General features: G+C 35.8%; 1 non-coding gene across 1 annotated transcript; it reads left to right on the forward strand.

Moving 5' to 3' along the window:
- The first annotated feature begins 222 nt into the window (after window positions 1–222).
- LOC118886995 lies at window positions 223–330 on the forward strand. The gene has a single exon (XR_005017848.1). It is a non-coding gene; the product is annotated as a U6 spliceosomal RNA (small nuclear RNA).
- The last annotated feature ends 22,371 nt before the right edge of the window (window positions 331–22,701 follow it).

Here is a 22,701-nt window from a genome sequence, read left to right on the forward strand (position 1 = left end):
AAATTTAAGAGGATAGATCTCATGTTAAATGTTGTTATCACAAAAACAAAGGGACACAAGGAAACTCTGGGAGGTGGTGAATATGACTTTTACCTTAATTGTGGTGATGGCATCATGGGAGTATGCATACATACAAACTCTTCAAATTATACACATTAAATATGTGTAGTTCTTTGTAATCAATTATACCTAAATAAAGCTGTTTTAAAAAAGAACAGAGGAGTACTCACTTCGGTAGCACATTTACTAAAAGTGGAACAATACAGAGAAGATTAGCATGGCTCTTGCACAAGGATGACATTGCAAATTCATGAAGTGTTCCATATTTAAAACAAAAACAGAACAGAAGAAAAAGAACAGAGGAGGATGCCCATTATCACCACCATTATTTAACATTGTTTGGAGGTAGTAGAAAACTCAATGAGACAACAGAAAGAAATTTGAGATGTAAAAATTAGAAAGGAGGAAGAAAGTTATCCTTTTGTGTAGATAGTAAATTCCAAGATAATACATTTTTAAAAATTATAAACAGTAAGATAAATTCAGGAAAGTGGTAGAGACCCCCTAGACCAATCAGTGTCCAGTCACATGAGTGACCAGACAGGAGACCAGCAGAACTGCCCAGCTCAGCCCAGTCCAAATTGTTGACCCACAGAGATGTGACCAAATAAAGTAATTATTGTTTGAAGCCACTAAATGTTTGAATGGTTTATTATGCAGCAGTAGATAACTGACACAGTATATGACAAATATTGTATATCAAATCAGTGAAGAAAAGATTCACTCTTTAATAAATCTATTTGGAGAACTGGATAGTCATATAGAAATAAGTTAATTTAGATACATACCTTATGTTTTAACAGAATTAATTCCAAGTGAAGAACATATTCAAATTAGAAATATGAAACCATCAAGTACTTTAAGAAATCATTGGAATTTTTTATAGCAATGGAAGCATGAAGAAGAGCATTCTAACTACATACTAAACAGAAATCATAAAACGAAAGATTGATAAATTTAACAACACAAAAATTAGAACTTGGGATTTCCCTGATGGCACAGTGGTTAAGAATCCACCTGCCAGTGCAGGGGACACGGGTTCGAGCCCTGATCCGGGAAGATCCCACATGCTGCAGAGCAACTAAGCCCGTGTGCCACAACTACTGAGCCTGCGCTCTAGACGAGAGCCTGTGAGCTACAACTACTGAAACCCGTGCGCCTAGAGCCTGTGCTCTGCAACAAGAGAAGCCACAGCAATGAGAAGCCCATGCACCACAACGAAGAGTAGCCCCCCCACCACAACTAGAGAAAGCCCGTGTGCAGCAACGAAGACCCAACACAGCCATAAATAAATAAATTTATTTATTTATTTATTTATTTATTTATTTTTTAAATAATGAGAACTTCCTGCATGGCAGAAAATCATGATGGGGAAAAAAGGATCAAAAGACAAATTATAAACTGGGGGGCGGGGGGGGATATTTTCTATACCTATCACAGACAAATGACTAATTTCATTACTAAATTTAAAAATCTCCTATAAAATCATTATTAAAAATGAATAGATCCAATAGAAAAATGGACAAAATGATTTTAATATACAGGCCACAGAAAAGGAAATACAAATAGCTCTTAAACATACGAAGATACATAAATTTTTAATAATGGTAAGAAAGATGTTAAAGATTCACTACTATTCTATAATTTACTTAAGTTATGCAAAGGGCAAAGTTTGATAGTACAGTGTGCTGGTAACTGGAAAAATAGGCACTTTCTTTAGACTATAAATTGATAGGAATATCCATCAAAATTATAAATGCATACAGAATTTTATTTCTTGAGATTTATCCTATATAGAATGATTTGCATTGTATGAAATGTATGTTAAAAGTTAGTAATTTCAGCATTTTTCTAATTGAAAAATATTGGAAAAGACTTCATCACTAGGAGCCTAACAAAATAAATTATGGTATGGCCTTAAAATTGAATATTTTTTAGCCATAGAAAAGAAAAGGGAAGCTCCTTATGTACTAATTAGAGAGATAAACAAATCTATTTTTAGAGATAAAGCAAAATAAGGAACATTCCAGAATGGTACTTATGGTCACGACAAAAGAGAGATTTTATTCACATATATGCTTGATTTACATATATATAAATATATATTAAATATTTATATATCTATATTATATATAATGTCCTGGGTATCCTTGGGAGGCTACTGAAGAAACTAGTAATAACTATTTACAGGGATGGAACCGTGTAGCTGGGGACCAGGGACAGGAGGATGAATTTTCACAGTGTACTACCTTATGTTTCTTGATATTTTTAACCACGTGAGTGTATTACCTATATAAATTTTTATTGAAAGAAAAAAATTATATACATAATATATAATAAATATGTATATATTTTTAAAATGGAGAGAAGAAATATGAAAACAAAAGTAAGATGCTCTTGAGTAAGAATGATAGGTTGGGTGGGAGGATTTATCTTTCTCTGTGTCAAGAGTTTTAGAAAGATAGAATTATTAAGGTAGCATTGTATTGCTTCAGAAATTAACAAATGGATCAATGGGCCAGAATAAAGAGTCCAGAAAAAGATCCACACAGATGGTAATGCTTAAACTATAACAGAACTAGCATTGCAGATAAGTGTTGCCCATATAGAAAAAAAAAAAAAAAAAACCCTTGAAATTGGATCCCTATCTCCCATTATATAAAAAAGTCAATTCCAGATACACTAAAAAGAAAATTTTCATGATGTTGGGATAAAAGACTTTTTTAGGAGGACAAAAATATGCAAGTCAAAAGGGAGAAAAATGATACATTTGGCTACAATAAAATTAAGAACTTTTGTTCATCAAAATTCAAAACATAAAAGTAAAAAATCAAGCCACAAATACACACACACACGCACACACACACACATACAATCTATGAATCAATAAGTAAAAGACAAATCAAAAATGGCCAATGTCATGAACAAACATTTCACAGAAGAGGAAATACAAATCACATAAATGACCAATAAACATGTGAGACGATGTATTTTTACTAATCAAGAAAATACACATTAAAACCACAATGATATACCACTTATGCTCAACAGATTGTCAGAAATTAAGTTGACACTGACTTTGACAAATCTTTGGAAAACTGAGAACTCATATACTGTGGTAGCAGTGTAGTTTGGTACAAACACCATAGGACAAAATTCAGCATTATCCAGCAAATTTAAAGGAGTTCATACCCTACAACATAGCTATTCCACTCCTGGGTACACATCCTTGGCAAACTTGCCTATATTGTAACAGGGCATGTGGATAAGAATGTTTGTGGCAGAATTATTCTTAACAGCAAAAAACAAAATGAAACACACCAAACAAACAAAAACTAGCAACCACCTACATATCCATTTACTGAAGAATTTAAAAACAAATCGTAGAATAGTGTATAGCAGTGAAAATGAGTGAACTATCCAACAGCTGATAATGTAGATGAACTGCACAATGTTGAGCCAAGAAAGTTTCAGATTAGTATGGATTTCTAAAAATAGTCCCCAACTTATGATAGTCTGACTTACAATTCTTCAACTTCACAATGGTGCAAAAGGAATGCACGTTCAGTAGAAACCATACTTTGAATTTTGATCTTTTCCCGGGCTAGCGATATGTCATACAATAACTCTCTCGTGGTGCTGGACAGAAGCAGTAAGCCCTCAGTTCACTGTCAGTCTAGCGATCATGAGCGTAAACAACCAACACACAACCATTCTGTTTTTCACATTCAGTACAGTATTCAATAAATTACATGAGATGTTCAACATTTTATTATAAAATAGGCTCTGTGTTAAATGATTTTGCACAATATAGGCTAAGGTAAGTGTTCTGAGCACATTTAAGGTAGGCTAGGCTAAGCTATGATGTTCACAGGTTATGTGTATTAAATGCTTTTTTGTCTTAGGATATTTTCGATTTATGATGGGTTTTTGGAATGTAACTCCATCGTAAGTTGAGGAAGACCTGTAGCAGGGAAGGAGACTTGATGTGATTTGGGAAGGGAGCAGAAGCTTTAAAGGAATTGTTGACAGATTTTTTTCTGAAAGTTTATACTCTTCTATTTCCCCCACCCTGCCAGCCCCTGGTAACCACCCTTCTACTTTCTGTTTCTGTGAGTTCACCTTTTTTTTTTTTTTTTAAGATTCCACATATACCATGTGATATTTTTTTCTCTGTCTAGCTTATTTCATTTAGCATAATGTCCTCCAGGTTTATCCATGTTGTCTCAGATGACAGGATTTCCTTCTTTTTTAAGGCTGAATAATATTCCATTGTATATGTCTCTCTATATATAGAAATATAGAGAAACAGTCCACCCTTGTATCCACAGGTTCTGCATTTGTAGATTCAACCAACTGAGATATTCAAATGACAACATCAAAAATACCCGAAAAAAATTCCAGAAAGTTCCAAAAATCAAAACTTAAATTTGCCACATACCAGCAACTATTTACATACCATTTACATTGAATTTACAGCTATATACATAGCATTTACATTGTATTAGGTATTATAAGTAACCTAAAGATGATTTAAAGTATGCAGGAGGATGCACATAAATTAAATGCGAATTCTATGCCATTTTATATAAGGGACTTGCACATCCATGGATTTTGGTATCCATGGGGGGGTTCCTGGAACCAATCCTCCTCAGATACCATGGGACAATGGGACAACTGTATATGTACGTGTGTGTGTGTGTGTGTGTGTGTGTGTGTGTGTGTGTGTATATATATATATATATAAAATATGGTCACATTTTCTTTTTCCATTCTTCCATTGATGGACCCTTGATCGGTTTCCATATCTTGGCTAATGTAATAATGTTGCAGTGAACATGGGAGTGCAGATATCTCTTCAAGATCCTGTTTTCATTTCTTTTGGATGTATACCCAGAAGTGGGATTGCTGGATCATATGGGAGTTCTATTTTTAATTTCTTGAGAAATCTTCATACCATTTTCCATAGTTGTCTGTACCAGTTTACCTTCCTAAAACAGTACAAAAGGGTTCCCTTTATTCCACATCCTTGCTAGCATTTATTATCTCTTGTCTTTTCGATAATAGACATTCCAACAGATGTGAGGTGATATCTCATTATGGTTTTGATTTACAGTTCCCTGATGAAGAGTGATGCTGAACACTTTTTCTTATACCCATTGGTCATTTGTATATCTTTAGTGGAAAAATGTCTATTTAGGTCATTTGCCCATTTTTAAATTAGGTTATTTGGGTTTTTTGTTTTTGTTTGTTTGTTTGTTTGCTATTGAGTTGTAAGAGTTCCTTGTATATTTTTTTTTATATTAACGCCATATTGGATATGTGCTATGCATATATTTTCTCCCATTTCATAAGCTGTGTTTTCATTTATTATTATTTAATGTTATTTTTGCTAAACAGAATATTTATATGTGCTATCAGTAGGGAATGCAGCTGTCATCCTTAAGCACCAGATGACAATATGTGAATTTTATTCTATGGGAAATGAGGGAGTGATTGGAACTTTTGGAAGCATGTTATAATTGGGGAAATTGACCCTGGCAGCAAATATCTTCTCCCATTCAGTAGGTTGCCTTTTCATTTTGCTGATGGTTTCCTTTGCTGTGTAGCTTTTTAGTATGATTTAGTCCCAGTTTATTTTGGCTTTTGTTGTGAAATATATTTATTTTTAAGTTGAGTGAGGGATACATGGTTTTTTTAAATTATTATTCTTTAAATAACATATATATATATAAATGGTCACAAACTGTTTTTTAACATTTAATGGCAGAATAAAATTCCCAGGAATTTATTAACTATTAAAGTTATGCGATGGTCCTGTATAGGACTTAGACAAACCAAGAAAGCCAGATGGTAAATATTTGTACCTAGGATTGTATGTAATAAAGTAATTAGCTAGCAAATTTTATTATCAGTACACAGCTCAAATCCTGACATATAATAAACATTCTATATATGTTTGTTGGATGAATAGATGAATAAAAAGTAGGGATTGAAAATTCTTGAGCTGGGCCTTTAAAACTATAGGCTTCATTTTATTACTAATGGGAGATAAGGCTTTAAGAAAAGATGATGGAATGCTTTGAAAATGTGCCCTGTGGTATATAGGCCACTAAAACTACAGAATAATAAAATGTTTATAATTGGAGGAAATTATGGACATAATGAAAACAACTCATCAATTAACTTAATCTGGCAGCCTTGTAGCCCCCACACAGACATACAGCTTAATAACTTTATTCATAGAGAGCAGATTAATTTTAGGAGTATCCTGTGAGAAAATTCAATCTTCATAAGAAAATACTTAATCATATTCCTAGAAATATAGCTCTCTTATGTAGCATTTAGTATTTTATATGTATAAAATACTGTCAGGTACTTTGATACTTTGTATCAATTACTTATAAAATTTCAATGATCATATTCATTGAGGAATAATTGAGGAAACAAAAAACAAAGACAGTAGACTGTCTACTTTGTCTACAACTAATTATGGAAATATTCAGCTGAGCCCACAGACTGTACTAAAATAACAGAGTTAAGTACTCACAATTAAGTGATCTGTGGTTCAGGATATACCATATGTGATCTGCTTAAATTAACGTGAAGCTTTTTTTAAAATTTATTTTTGGCTGTGTTGGGTCTTCGTTTCTGTGCCAGGGCTTTCTCTAGATGCGGCAAGCGGGGGCCCTCTTCATCGCGGTGCACGGGCCTCTCACTATCGCGGCCTCTCTTGTTGTGGAGCACAGGCTCCAGACGCGCAGGCTCAGTAATTGTGGCTCACGGGCCCAGTTGCTCCACAGCATGTGGGATCTTCCCAGACCAGGGCTCGAACCCGTGTCCCCTGCACTGGCAGGCAGATTCTCAACCACTGCACCACCAGGGAAGCCCTAACGTGAAGCTTTAATGCCCAAGTGATTCATTTAACAAAGGGAGTAAACTAGAGGAAATGTGTCAGCGGGCTCTGTTATGATGTTGTTCCTACAGCCATCTCCCATGTTTTTTTTTTCTCCCCAGGCTCTTCGTGTTCCTTTGTTGTTTTGGTAGCTGTCCACCATATATTGTACCCTCCTAGAACCAGGCTTTCCTGGCAACACCCCAGGCAAACAAACCTACTATTCCTTTTCCTCCCATCCTTAACAGAACTTTCCCATTTCATACCTAATCCCTCAGTAATCTGATAGATGGCTAATTTTTATCTTCATTATTGATAAAGTCATATTTTTTTTTTGGACTTATGGTAGTTTAGCATGTCATCTCTCCCAGGAACATTACCATCTTAATAGATGATGGTCAATGATTAGACACATTATAATGTGGATTAGTAAACTTTCTTCCTTCTCTATCACTGCTAAAATCCAGTATCGTTCCTCAGCTTTCCTGAGATGCACGTTTCCTACCTATCACAAATATGATTCACATTCTAGATAATCACTTTCAAACTCTACAATTCCTAGTATGTGCTAGAAGCAGATATTCTTCTGTAGGGGAAGCACTTAATAGTTGACAAAATGTTTGTACTAACTCTTTGGATTCTGGCAACTCTCATATTTGTATGATATTATTTTCCTGTGGTGTCAAGGCCTGAATGCTCATTTTCAGGGCTAGTCTTCCTTATGGCAGAGGAGTTATGATCCAAGGATGCAGGAATGTCCTCCCTGCTACACACACAACTCCCTGTTTGCCCTTTCCCTGTAACACCTAAAATGTCACACCATTAGAAATTCTTTCCTTTAGGCTGAAAGAGAAACACACTTAAACAGATTTCTTGGTATTGATGGAAGAGGTAGCTCCTTGTTTAGTCATTATAATCTAAGTATTCATTATTTGATTGTTTTCCCACAGGGCAGTAGCAAACTCTCCCAAGGAAATATGTTACAATTGAGGGACATTCACCTGGGAATGGCTGAAGTTAAGTTTCAAGTATGAAGCTCTGCCCAAGGAGGCCACTCTAGTAAAAGCATTGAGCAGGGAGATTCAAGACTAGCAAAGGAGGCAGGAGACAGTCTGCCATCTTGAAAGGCTACCAAAGGAAGGGATGTACTGCTGAATAGCCTAACATAATGGCCCCAAAGGCTGATGTTTATCTGCTCTACTGTTAGACCCAGTGTCTTCCTGTTCACCTGCTCAATACTTCCTAGGAGTTTAGGAAAAAGGAGAGTATCCACAGTTTCAAGGGGTCAAATGACAGCCCAAAGAAGGTTAAAAATTACTTTTAAAAAAAGTAAAGGGATGCAGAAACAAGTTTTAATACCAGGAGACAGGACAAAGAATAAGGTGTAAAAGGTGTCCCTGTTATAGTTCATTTCAGAGTTCTTCATTCTGGCAATTACCTATGTATTGAGGAAGCTCTAGTAGAAGTTATGGTGCCAGGTAGTGAGGAGAATGAAGAGAAGTATAAGACATATGAATATCTGATAATGCATGAATATCAGTGAATGGTGGAGAAAGTGGATACTACAGTAATTGAAGAAAGAGAATTCTTTGGGGGCACATGTGTTTAATGGAGGAGTAGACATTTGAGTAGAACTTCAAAACTGCTTGAAATTATGTTAAGAGGAGGCAAGAAATCAATCTGGAAAAGGGAAGTAATAAAGCCAAGGCAGGGAGGTAGTAGAGCACAAGCTTTCTTCAGGAGGCAGAGTAAGCTGTTGTAAAGTGGTAATGGTACAGGTTCTAAGACCATGTGGGGTCAGAATCTACTGCATAGGTCAAATTCCAGCTCTCCCATTGGTGACCTTGAGCAAGGTACATAAAACTTCTTTGTGCTTCAATATTATCATCTGAAGAGATAATAACAGTACCTATCTCATAGGAATACTGTAAGAATAGAGAGAAAAAATATACATGTAAAATGCTCAGTACAGTGACAGATACATCAATTTAATAATTTTACTTGTTATTTAATGTTATTTTTGCTAATACAAATACAATATGTTATAAATAATTAAATACAAATATAATATGTTATCAGTAGGAAATGGAGCTAGAAGGGCAAGATTGCTCCTTAAATGACACATGACAATATGTAAATTTTATTGTATGGGATAGCCAAAGCAATCCTGAGAAAGAAAAGCGGAGCTGGAGGAATCAGGCTCCCGGACTTCAAACTACACTACAAAGCTACAGTAATCAAGACAGTATGATACTGGTACAAAAACAGAAATATAGATCAATAGCACAGGATAGAAAGCCCAGAGATAAACCCACACATGTATGGTCACCTAATCTATAACAAAGGAGGCAAGAATATACAATGGAGAAAAGGCAGTCTCTTCAATAAGTGGTGCTGGCAAAACTGGACAGCTACATGTAAAAGAATGAAATTAGAACACTACCTAACACCATACACAAAAATAAACTCAAAATGGATTAAAGACCTAAATGTAAGACTGGACACTATAAAATTCTTAGAGGAAAACAAAGGAAAAACACTCTTTGACATAAATCACAGCAAGATCTTTTTTGACCCACCTCCCAGAGTAATGAAAATAAAAACAAAAATAAGTGAATGGGACCTAATGAAACTTAAAAGCTTTTGCACAGCAAAGGAAACCATAAACAAGACAAAAAGACAACCCTCAGAATGGGAGAAAACATTTGCAAACAAAGCAACTGACAAAGGATTAATCTCCAAAATATACAAATAGCTCATACAGCTCAATATCAAAAAAGCAACCCAAATAAAAAATGGGCGGAAGACCTAAACAGACATTTCACCAGAGAAGACACACAGGTGGCTAAGAGGCACATGAAAAGATGCTCAACATCACTAATTATTAGAGAAATGCAAATCAAAACTACAATGAGGTATCACCTCACACCGGTCAGAATGGCCATCATCAAAAATCTACAAGCAATAAATGCTGGAGAGGGTGTGGAGAAAAGGGAACCCTTTTACACTGTTGGTGGGAATTGATACAGCCACTCTAGAGAACAGTATGGAGGTTTCTTGAACAATTAAAAATAGAACTACCATATGACCCAGCAATCCCACTACTGGGCATATACCCTGAGAAAACCATAATTCAAAAGGACACGTGTACCCCAATGTTCATTGCAGCACTATTTACAATAGCCAGGACATGGAAACAACCTTAATGTCCAACCACAGATGAATGGATAAAAAAGATATGGTACATATATACAATGGAATATTACCCAGCCATATACAATGGAATATTACCCAGCCATAAAAAGGAACCAAATTGGGTCATTTGTATAGATGTGGGTGGACCTAGAGTCTGTCATACAGAGTGAAGTAAGTCAGAAAGAGAAAAATAAATATTGTATATTAACACATATATGTGGAATCTAGAATAATGGTACAGATGAACCTATTTGCAGGGCAGGAATAGAGACGTAGATGTAGAGGATGGACATGTAGACACGGGGGTGTGGAAGGGGAGGGTGGGATGAATTGGGAGATTAGGTTTGACATATATACGCTACCATGTGTAAGATAGATAGCTAGTGGGAACCTGCCATATAGCACAGGGAGCTCAGCTCAGCTCGGTGCTCTATGATGACCTAGATGGGTGGGAGGGAGGTCCAAGAGGGAGGGGAAATAGGTATACACATAGCTGATTCACTTCATTGTACAGCAGAAACTAACACAACATTGTAAAGCAATTATACTCCAATAAAAATAAATTTATTCTATGGGAAATGAAGGAGTGATCTGAGCTTTTGGCAGCATGTCATAATTGGAGAAATTTACCCTGGCAGCAAGGTGCTCAGTGTGTTGTAACTGCTGGTTGGAAAGGGAGCTTAGAGACTAAAGGAAAAGAGATTGAATGGAAACAATGGCTGCAGCTGACACATGGGTTAATATGGGACTGAACTAGGAAATGACAATAGAAGTGAGAAAGCAGTTATAGACTTGAGAGACATTGTGAAAGAAGGAAGGAGGGTGTGTGGTGTCTATTTGGATCTAGAAAGGAAACCAAAGTTATATCTGATATTTTGAGCTTCAATGGCTAAGACTAATATGGTACCATAATAAAAAAGCAGAAAACCAAGATGAAAAATTATTTAGGGAAGAAGAAGGAGAATAATTAGTTCAAAAACTGTAGCATCTAAGTGAAATGTACTCAAGGCAGCTGGAGATGCAGAATGAGAGTTCAGGAGAGAGCTTGGACTGGAGGTATGTTGACTTCCAAGTAATGGTAGAGAGAAGACTGACAAATGACTTCTCTGCACACAAAAATGTCAAAGTAAGAGCCTTCACTAATGTCTGAACCTCGGGGATTGTGCAGATTTGGGCTTTGGAAGAACAGCATTATTCTTTTTGCTGTGATTGTGCTGTTATAGAACTATTAGTAATGAGGCATAAAATCATATTTTTCATTCACTTATTCTTTCATTCATTTGTTCATTTATAAATATTCATCATACTATTTTTAAGGTTTCTAATGCTCAGTAACTAATTGCTAAGTGAATGAAATCCGTGATACTATAAAATCCTACATAAGAGCTCATCTGACAGTCCTACAGACTATCGTCACCTTTGGGGTGAGCATTGCATGGAGATTTATCTGACATCAGGGCCCATAGCACCTTGGCCTTGCACATTCAGGCTGTAACTTTGGAGAAATCTCAAAGCCCTTTTAAAAAGCTTCTCTTTTCTTTATGACCAAGCACTTTCATTCAGCATTTACCAAAAGTATTTTGACTCCATTCCGTTTTGTGTAAGCAGCAACCAGATTTGGAGTGTGAGGCAGACAGACTGCCTCTAAGAGCCTTACTTTGGCAGCACATGTGCCACAACTCACCCTTACTCACTTTGGATGGGGTAGCTCCCTAGTGGGACAGTGCTTTCCATTTTAACACTATGAATAGAGGTTGTCAGTAGCATAAAATCACCAACTAAACACTGCAAGGTAGCTCACTTCTTTAAAACAAAACCTTACGCTAATTGTTCTTAAGTGCCTAAGCCACACAGAGTCAAGGAGCACTTTGTACCCTTTCCTACCTCCCAAGACCTACCCCCATCCTTTCTCCACCATCTCCATGACGACCTCTAAAACAAGCCATTACAATCCTGACATGGCACCAGGCTGACACCTTGGGCTGGGATTTAATTTTGAGTTATAACCGTGTTAGGAAAACATATGATGTGGCCGTTTGCTTACAGAAAGAGGGGGGAAATCATAAAACCCTCTTTTTTTATGAGCTGTCGCTTGATTCGTTCCTGGAGCCCCAAGTAGCAAGCTTCTAAATCAATGTGTGCAGCTGTTTTGGCTTCTTGGAGCCCAGCAGGTGTATTGCTCAGCTCGACTGCCATCTCCCTACACTCACATAACAAATAATAACGTCTTACACACACAAGCCATCCATCAGAGTTACTGCTGGTCCCTGAGAGGCTTCCTTCCCTCTTCCCTACAATCCTTTATCCTCCTCCTTTCGTTCTTCTCTCCTTTTTTTTTTTTTCTTTAACAGTAGATATACTCCATCGATGGATTTCTTTGTCACACTTTCTAGATGCCTTTAATTGAATAACCTTTGACCCTTTTGGCAAGAGGAGAAAGGGAGAAGAAAGAGCAAATCCACCACAGTGTTTATTTGTGTTTAAAAAATAAAACAATAGAAGTATTGTGACTAGTGAAATCAATTAGTCTTCTTAAGCAGTAAAAGCCCACATCTGGTGTGACTTAAGTTAATGTAAGGGAAAGGGCTGCAGAGGCCCAGAGACCTTGCGTTCTCATTTCAACAGGTGACAGAGAAGGCATAAAAGGCTAATAATATACTACAAGTGCAGAGACAGTGCGATAAATACTGGAGGGCTTGCCTAGAAGGTAAAATCCTTGCTTGCCCATGACAACCAAACAAATGTTCCCTCTTAAGGCTGACCATCGACTTCAGGGAACTGAAGGGCTGACTGCCAACTTGAGAGTATTCCAAACGGTTAGCAAGCCCGTTTCCCACGGAAACACAGAGATAAGAGCTGGAACTCCTGAGATTTGGTGGTGGGGCAGGTGAAGACAGATTTGACAACTTGTGGACTCTCTGATCAGTGTGGGTCAATTGAAAGAGGGTGGTGGCAATGCCAGGCATGGTGATTATTCCATAGTGGAGGCTGCTGGGTGATTCAAACGTATGACTCAAGTCTTGACCTTCTAGTTGGGTTGTGAGATTTAACAAAAATTCAGGGCACCCAGTTAAATTTTAATTTTAACTAAAGAATGACAATTTTATAGTATAAGTATATTCTATGCAATTTTTAGACATGCTAAACATTTGTTAGCTGAAATTCAAATTTTACTGAGTGCACTGTACTTTATCTGGCAATCCTACCTTCTAGGAACTTGTATTTTTTAATTTGATGCCTTCCCCAGTGTTCTCTATGTTGTGTTATGAGTCAAAGTAAGAAATGGCCATAATAAAAGCAAGACTGCCTTTTCTACAAAATCACTCCTCGTGACAACACCCATCAAATTATCTAGTACCCTTTGAATAAGAATTCATGGGATAAATTCCTTTTGAAATTTATTTTAAAAAATAAGTGTCATTCTCATCTAAAGAGCAAGTCTATATTCCTTTATCATAAATGTCCTTTTTGCCTTGATTCCTAAGGAGCTTGGAACTTAAATTACTGCTTCATTCCAGACATCATTTTGGCATAGGTCCATTTTTCACAAAGTGTGTTGTACAGAACACCATGAAAAAAACATGTAATGGTGTCACTCTCTTGGAATTTTATACTACTTTTTAGCAAATAAAAGAATCTGGGGAATTTTGCAGTAAAAAAAAAAGAAATATGTCTAGATTTTCTTCACCCAAAATTTGCTTAATTTCTTTGATTACAGAACAACCTTTCAAGAAATACCTATTTACACCCAACAGAACTAATTGAGTAACTTAGTTTGACAAATGCTGGCTTAAGGTTTTCATATATTTATTTTCTCCTCAGTCTACATGATTTCACCTTCTACTTAAATATCAACTGTTTTGTTCTACATGTATTATAAGCCATCTCAAGTCTTTCTTCAAAGTATGCAACAAATAAATTATAAACAAGTAAATAAATACCCTGAGGTGGTTGACGTGTATCACGTATACAGTACACAAAATACTTATGAAGGACCTATGACTCAGAACATTCAGAAAATTTTTGTCTTTAAAGAGACCTCTTTCCCTACTCATGAATGTGAGGGAGCCACTCTCCCAAAACAACTTTTCCTTTTCTTTCTGCCATTGGCTCCTGCCCCATGATAACCCCTCACCTGAGTGGGGAGATTCACAGGGTGCTGGAACTCCCTGTGTCTAGTCTTTCCCAGGTGTTACCTTTTACCCCCCACACAGCTAAGTTTAGTAGGACCCCAGGCTTGGGAGTACATTGCATATGTAGTACTTGGGGACCCTTCAGGGATAAAGGGGGTGGGAACTATGTGAGTTATTGTTCTAACAGTCTCAATTATTAACTTAGCTCTCAAGCAAGACCCCCTTGGTACCTACCAATCATTCCAGCACAATATAAATCTGTTTGTCATAGAGAAATCTCATTCCAAGGGAGAAAGACTCTCTTATTTATTCCAAGGCTGATGGCAGGTACCAAGGACCTGGACTGACAGGATAGTCCATGAGTATTTTTATTTTTATTATTTTCTTAGACCAGTTTCCAACAGCTGGTTGCCAGTTGCCCCCTAACGTGGACACATAAAAGCAAAGACTCCAGCACTGTGCCAGCCAGGATCAGGGAAGAAACACAGCTCTCATAAATCAAGGCTACACTGTTCTACAGCTTTAGCTCAATGAAGTGCATGTGTATGGGATAAAGGGGATGAGCTTTGACTGGAGGAAAAAAGAGTGCTCCTCCCCCACGGATAAGCCAGCACCAGTTTGGATAAAGCTTTTGTCATCTGCTTAGTCTCTCTGCACCAGTCAAATCATTCAGTCAAGACCACATGCTCCCATGGGTAAAAATTCCTAGACCCTAGTCCTGGTTCTGTTTTAAGTGGAGCCTGATCCCTATTTCAGCTTCAGAGAGGGTAATCTCTCAAGAAAGCAGAGTAGAGGATATTTGAGCATGGTTCATTCCTGACCTGCTGGATGGCAGTTCACTAGAGACAGTGAAGCAGATTTGGGGCTGGGCTCTAGAAGGAAGTATCTAAGGAGAGGGAAGACAGGAATAAAAGGGGGAAAGTGGAAGGAAAAATGAAAAAGATACAAGCACCTCCCAAAGGCTGACCTTCCATTTAACACAGAGGAATAACTTTTCAGGAACCAACTCATGTGACAAACAGAAGACATCATAAGCTAAGTCCAAGTCTCAAGATAAACTGTGAGAATTCAAGAGACCAGAACAAATACCACAGGGACATAGGAGATTTCAAAAATGTTCAGTATCTGCAAAGCAATCAATGTGATATACCACATTAACAAAATAAAGAATAAAAATCACATGATCATCTCAATAGATGTAGAAAAAGCTTTTGACAAAATTCAACATCCATTCATGATAGAAACTCAACAAAGTTGTTATAGAAGGAACATACCTCAACAAAATAGAGGCCATTTATGACAAAGCATCATATTCAGTGGTGAAAAGCTGAAAGCTTTTCTTCTAACATAAGGAACAAGACAAGTGTGCCCACTCTGACTTCTATTTAACACAGTGATGGAAGTCTTATCCACAGCAATCAGATAAGAAAAAGAAACAAAAACATCCAAATTGGAAGGGAAGAAGTAAAACCATCACTATTTGCAGATGACATGATACTATATATAGAAAACCCTAAAGAGTCCACCAAAAAAACCTATTAGAATAAATGAATTCAGTGAAGTTGCAGGATACAAAATTAATATACAGAAATCTGTACACTAATAATAAGCTATCAGAAAGAGAAATCAAGAAAACAATCTCATTTATTGTACAGGCAAATCAAAAAGAATTAAAATACCTAGGAATAAATTTAACCAGGGAGGTGAAAGACCTGTACTCTTAAAACTATAAGACATTGATGAAGGAACTTGAAGACAATACAAATAAGTGGAAAGATATCCATGTTCATGGTTTGGAAAATTAATATTATTAAAATGTCCATATTACCCAAAGCAATCTGCAGATTTAATGCAATCCCTATCAAAATACCCATGACATTTTTCACAGAACTGGAACAAATAATCCTAAAATTTGCATGGAACCACAAAAGACTCTGAATAGCCACAGCAGTCTTGAGAAAAAAGAACAAAGTTGAAGGTATCATACTCCCTGACTTCAGACAATATTACAAAGCTATAGTAATCAAAACAATATGGTACTAGCACAAAAACACACAGATCAATGGAACAGAATAGAGAGCCCAGAAATAAACCCAAACTGATTTTTAACAAAAGTGACCCCACTTATTGCTGGATGAAAATGACCAGAAACATGCCAGTAGAATATAGTCAAAGAAGAATTTACCAGGGCATTCCATCTTTAGGTTATTGCTCAAGACTGCTATACTTAAGACCATCCACTGGCAAAGCATTCATAATTCTTCAGCAAAACATGTACCCCCACCTAATCCCCAGAGCTAGAAATATTGGTCAGGAAAATGTGGCCTTGAAACTAAAAGGGCCTAGACGCTAATGTTGGGGAGAAATATTAACAAATTCAGTGCAGTACATAATTTAGTCATTCATTCACATGTGAGGGTCAATTCTGTGCCAGGTGGCTGTCTGTGCAAGGTGAAAATCCAGACCCAACATTCCTGCCACCTTCCAACCTATTCTAGCACAGATACATGACTGGAGGATGTCAGACTGGGTTCCCTCAAAGAGTAGAAAGCAGGGATCATCAGACTCTAAATGGAGATTAGAAATCACGTAATTAACATTACTCACTTATATTTTTAGTGCCTCAATATAATCATATTCCGCTGGAGTAGTCAGGATGAACCATGTTATTATCTCCATTTTACAGCTGAGAAAACTGAAGCTCTGAACAGTTAAAGGACTAGCCAAAGGTCACCCAATCTCTAAGTGACAGATACAGCCCGACTTCATCACCCAATACCACCTTCCCAAAGGGCCTTTTCTTCTTTAACTGGTTAAGAAGGTCAACCAAGGCTCTTTTATACCTTCATTCCTCCACTGCTTTTGTTCCCACCATCTATTCTCTGCACTGACCAATGGAAAACCATCTGCCAAAGGAACCAGATGTTTATACAATTACATTAACTAACATTACCCTCCCAAGGTGAACTCCCAAACCCAACAGCTTTCTCTGACTTGTGGGTGATCCTAAAAAAAATCTTGATTTTAAAACACAATGGAAAAATTAAACCTATAACACATACAAGCCTTTTCTTCTATGCTATTTAAAAGGAAACTCTACCTCATCAGCCACAGGCCAGAGCCTAAAAGGCATGGCATGGGACAAAATTTAATTATAAGTAGTGAATTTGATAATAGAGAAAAGATAATAACATAAAGGTAACTGATGTAAGTGTAAAAAAAAAAAAAAAAATACCCAGGAGTCTTTTTAAAGAGACAGCATCAAAATTAAATCTTTCTATACCCAGCTTCTCATCTTAAAAAAGAAAACAGTGAATAACTGACAACCTAAGATGTTTTGTACTAACTTAAGATGTGGAAAAATATTTAAAAGAAATACTTATTTCTTCTAATTAAAATTGGAGCAAATTATTTTTATAATTAGTAAAAACATATTTACATGATTTCTCATTGTAAAATGTAGATGATCACGTATGTTGCTATTCCTGAAAGTCAGATGAGAGGTAGAGGTCCTGGAAGGGGTTTTCATACCCTTAGAGAAACTATAGAGCACTTTGCTTTACTTTGCATTGCCACTATTGTTATTAGTTGTGTTTGATTATGGAATCTACTAATTTACCATTCTACTCTATCTATTCTCACCTCTTAAAACTTCAGTAACTAAAGTCTTCTGTGTATTAGAATAATTCAGAGGTCTGTAGGATTTTAACAACAAAAATATGAGAAAAGAGATATTGTAAATCTACTTCTGTCATATTTTTATGACAATATTCATAGATGATTATTTTAGTCCACCTCCTACACAGTTTCCTGAACTTCTCATCTCCAATGATATTGTCTCCCACCCTACTTTAGCCACTCATACACGTTCATCCCTATATTTTGTCATTAACAATAAGTGCACACACATACAATCTCAATTTTAAATATATTACTCTCTAGTCAGTATCTCTATCTCTCCACCTTATTTACTTTAGTACTCTGATTCTTGTCAGCTCTTCGATTTTTCTCAAACAAAACAAAAATTATTCTTGCATGGTTTTTAGTACCTTATGACCTCACCTCCTTCATACCCTAGTTTAGATACTGTGGTTCATCATTATAATCACTCTGTTGCAATTATATACACAACAGGATAATACACCATGACTAAACTGGATTTATTACAGGAATGTAAGGTTGGCTTAACATTTGGAAAGCAATCAGTATAAACTCACCATATTAATAGAATAAAGGAGAAAAAACATACAATTATAAGAGTTGTGGAAAAAAACTTTTGATACAATTAAGAATCCAATCACGATTTTTTAAAAATATCAGCAAGAAGTGAACTTCTTTAATCTAATAATGTATATCTACCAAAAAAATCTAGAAAACATTATTTTTCATGGTGAAATATTAAAAGATTTTTTTCTGAGAACAAGGATGGGAGAAGGCTGTCCGTTCATTTATTCCTATTCAACTGTCCTAACCAGTGTAATATAACAAGAAAAAAACTAGAGGGAGGACTTCTGCCTATGATGGAGCAAGGAGCTCTGCAAATTATCCCTCAAAAAAATAACATAACACTGGACAAAATTGTCAGAAATTTTGATTAATGGCTCTTGAAACTGAACAAAGGCAATCAACAAACTTAGAAGTGTCTGTTCATGAAAAACTTCTTAACATTGGGTAAGAACACTGGGAATATGTGCCTTACTTAACTTGGAGCTGCTTCCATCCCCTCTCCCGTTCAGCTGGCAAGGTAGTTCCCCAAGAGAAAGGCTGGCCCTGAAGCCAGCAGATTTTCTGTTGCTGGGAGCTACCCTCCTTTGGAGGCATTGTCAGTAAAAGTGGAAAACTCAGTAGGTAATGAACAGAGAAGGCCTATAACTCTACTAGCCTTTGGTCACAGACTCTGTTGGGATAAGGGGCAGACTAGAGGACTAGCCAGAAACTTAACAGGGGGATCCTTGAAATGTGAAAGTGATAGAAGGGCTTGGTAAACTTTTCATATATCCTGGCTGACTGCTCTACTGTGTGCACACAGGGGAGATCTGACCTGAAAGTTTCTGGAGGTAAATAAAAGCTGAGGAAGGCTTGAAAACTGCTTGAACTTTGAATGTAAATACTACCAAACCTATACACAGATTCATTGAGAGAGGGTAGAAGACAGTGCTGGAGATGTTTGAGTAAAATTTCTTTTCACTGAACTCTTTAGAAACAGTAATGATCCCTAGGAAGCAAGGCTAACATTTGAAAGTAAAAATACAAAAATAAACTCAGCAGAAACAACAGCAACTGCACATTATGGGAGTGACAGATTCCACAGATCAGGCAAGTTACATGAAAACAAAATCATCCACAAAGCAAAAAAGAAAAAAGAAAACAACAGCAACAATAACAACACTCAAGGGAAAAAATCAGAACCCAGAGGTGCTAAATGTTGACTTTCAACAAGAAATTATGAGACATGTGAAGAAATAGGGAAGTGTTACCCAACTTAGAAGTACTCAATAAAACTGCTTCTGAGTATGTCCATATGTTGGATTTAGGAGACAAATATTTCAAAGCAATTATTATAAATAGTTTCAAAAACCAGTTAAAGGAAAACATGTTTTAAAAAACAAATGGAAATTCTATAGGTAAAAAGTGCTATATCAAAATAATAATTCACTACACAGGCTCAACATTAGATCTGAGATGGCAGAAGAAAGAATCAGTGAACTTGAAGATAAATAGAAATTATCCAACCTGAATAAATATATCTTTTCTCTTTTATTCTGTTTCTTTAAAAGTAAAAAAATAATAAAAAGCCTTAATTATAACACTTTATTGGTGGGTTTGTAACAGATATAGATGTAATATTCATCTCAATAGTAGCACAAAATCCTTAAAAAATGATTTTTTCATAAAACTTTGGCTAGACTAATCAAGGAAAAAAAAAGAGAAGATAAAAATTACCGAATTCAGGAATGAAAGGTATATCACTACTGCACGTACAAAAATTAAAAGGTTTATAATGGAATATCATGAACTACGTGCCAACAGATTAGGCAATTTATATGACATGAAAAAACATACAACTAATTTTTTTAATTTAATTTAAATTTCTATTATAGAAATTTGAAATCTTACCACAATTTAAAGACCAGTCTTAAAATGGCTTCACTAAATTATTTCAAATATTTGAGGAAGAAAAAAAAATTTGAATCCTACACAAACTTTTACAGACAATAGAGGAGAAGGAAACACTTCCCAACTCATTCTGTGAAGCCAATATTACTCTGATACCAAGGCCAAAGATAACACAAATGAAGAAAAGTACAGACTAATATCCCTTATGAATATAGATACAAACATCTTTTATAAAATAGTAAACTGAATACAACATATAAAAAGAATTATATAACATGACTAAGTGGGATTTATTCCAGGAATGCAATGTTGGTATATATAATTTGAAAATCAATGTAATTCACCATATTAATAGAATAGAAAACAAAGAATACCTGATCATCTCAATAGACACAGAAAAGCCATTTGACAAAATTTAATCTTTATTCATGGTAGATGCTCTCAACGAAACAGGAAGAGAAGGGAGCTGCCTCAACCAGGAAAAAAAAAAAAAAAGAAGACATCTATTAAAAAACTTATAGCTAGCATCATTCTTAATGATGAATGCATGAATGCTTTCTCTCTATGATCAAGAACAGGACATGAATGTCCATTGTCACCATTTCTCTTCAACATTGTAAAGGAGGTTCTAGCTTATGCCATACGATAAGAAAAACTAATAAAAGGCAACAGTATTATATAGGAAGAAGTTAAACTGTCTTTTTTCACAGATTATATGATATTCTATTTAGCAAATCTGATGGAATCTGCACAAAAAGTTAATAGAATTAATAGGTAAGTTCAACAAGATTGCAGAATGGAAGATCAATGTAAACAATAAATTAAGTTTCTATATACTATCATTGAATAACTGGAAATTAGATGAAAACAATTTCATTTATAATATTAAAAAATAAAATAGGAATAATTTGAACAAAAGAAGTGCAAAACTTATACACTAAAAATTATAAACCACTGCTGAGAGAAATTATCTAAATAAATAGAGAAATATTCATATTCATGAATTAAGACAATATTGTTAAGATAGTAATTTTCCCTAAATTGATCTATAGTTTTAATGCAATCCCAATATAAATACTAGCGATTTTTTTTTTTTAGAAAATGATAAGCTGGTCTTAAAATTTATGTGGAACTGCTAAGGATCTATAATGGCAAAAACACTTTTGGAAAAAGAAGACCAAAGTTTGAGGACCCACACTACCTGTTTTCAACAGTCATTACAAATCTTCATTGATTAAGACACTGGGGTATTGATGAAAGGATAGACACATGGATCAATGGAACAGAACAGAGTGTAAAAATAGACCCACACATCTATGGCCAACTGATTTCTTACAAAGGTGCCAAGGGAATTCAGTGAAAAATGAAGTCTTTCCCACAAATAGTGTGAAATAATTGTACATCTGTATTCAAAAAAGAAAAATGAATCTTGAACCATACTTCACAATATATGTAAAATTTAACTCAAAAATGGATCATAGATCTAAATATAAAACCTAAAACTATGAAACTTCTAGAAGAACAGAGGAGAAAATTCTTGTGACCTTAGGTCAGGCAAAGATTTCTTAGACCAAAAAACTCACGAATCATAAAATTAAAAATGGATAAAATAGACTTCATCAAATTTAAAATCTCTCTTTATTTGAAAGACACAGAAGAAAATAAACAAGATAATTCATAGGCTGGTAGAAAATATAATATACATATAAGATAAAGGTATATAAAGAACTCTAAAAAAGCAAAAAATAGGGCTTCCCTGGTGGCACAGTGGTTGAGAGTCTGCCTACCAATGCAGGGGACACGGGTTGGAGCCCTGGTCTGGGAAGATCCCACATGCCACGGAGCAGCTGGGCCCGTGAGCCACAATTACTGAGCCTGCGCGTCTGGAGCCTGTGCTCCACAACAAGAGAGGCCGCGATAGTGAGAGGCCCGTGCACCGTGATGAGGAGTGGCCCCTGCTTGCCACAATTAGAGAAAGCCCTCGCACAGAAACAAGGACCCAATACAGCTAAAAATAAATAAATAAATAAATAAATAAATAAGCAAAAATAACAAAACATCATTAAAAATTAATAAAAGGTTGGAATAGATACTTCACTAAAAATGAGATACAACTAGCAAATAAACAAATGAAAGATGATCAACATCATCACTTATTAGGGAAATTCTTATTAAAATCACAATTAGATCCCAGTTATTTGAATGCTGGTGTGGATACAGAGCATTGTACACTGCTGGTGAAAATGCAAAATGGTTCAGCCATTTTGGAAAACACTTTAATAGTTTCTTATTAAGTTTAAT

Source organism: Balaenoptera musculus, chromosome 1 (genome assembly GCF_009873245.2).
Source record: "Balaenoptera musculus isolate JJ_BM4_2016_0621 chromosome 1, mBalMus1.pri.v3, whole genome shotgun sequence".
In the NCBI taxonomy this organism is placed as follows: domain Eukaryota; kingdom Metazoa; phylum Chordata; class Mammalia; order Artiodactyla; family Balaenopteridae; genus Balaenoptera; species Balaenoptera musculus.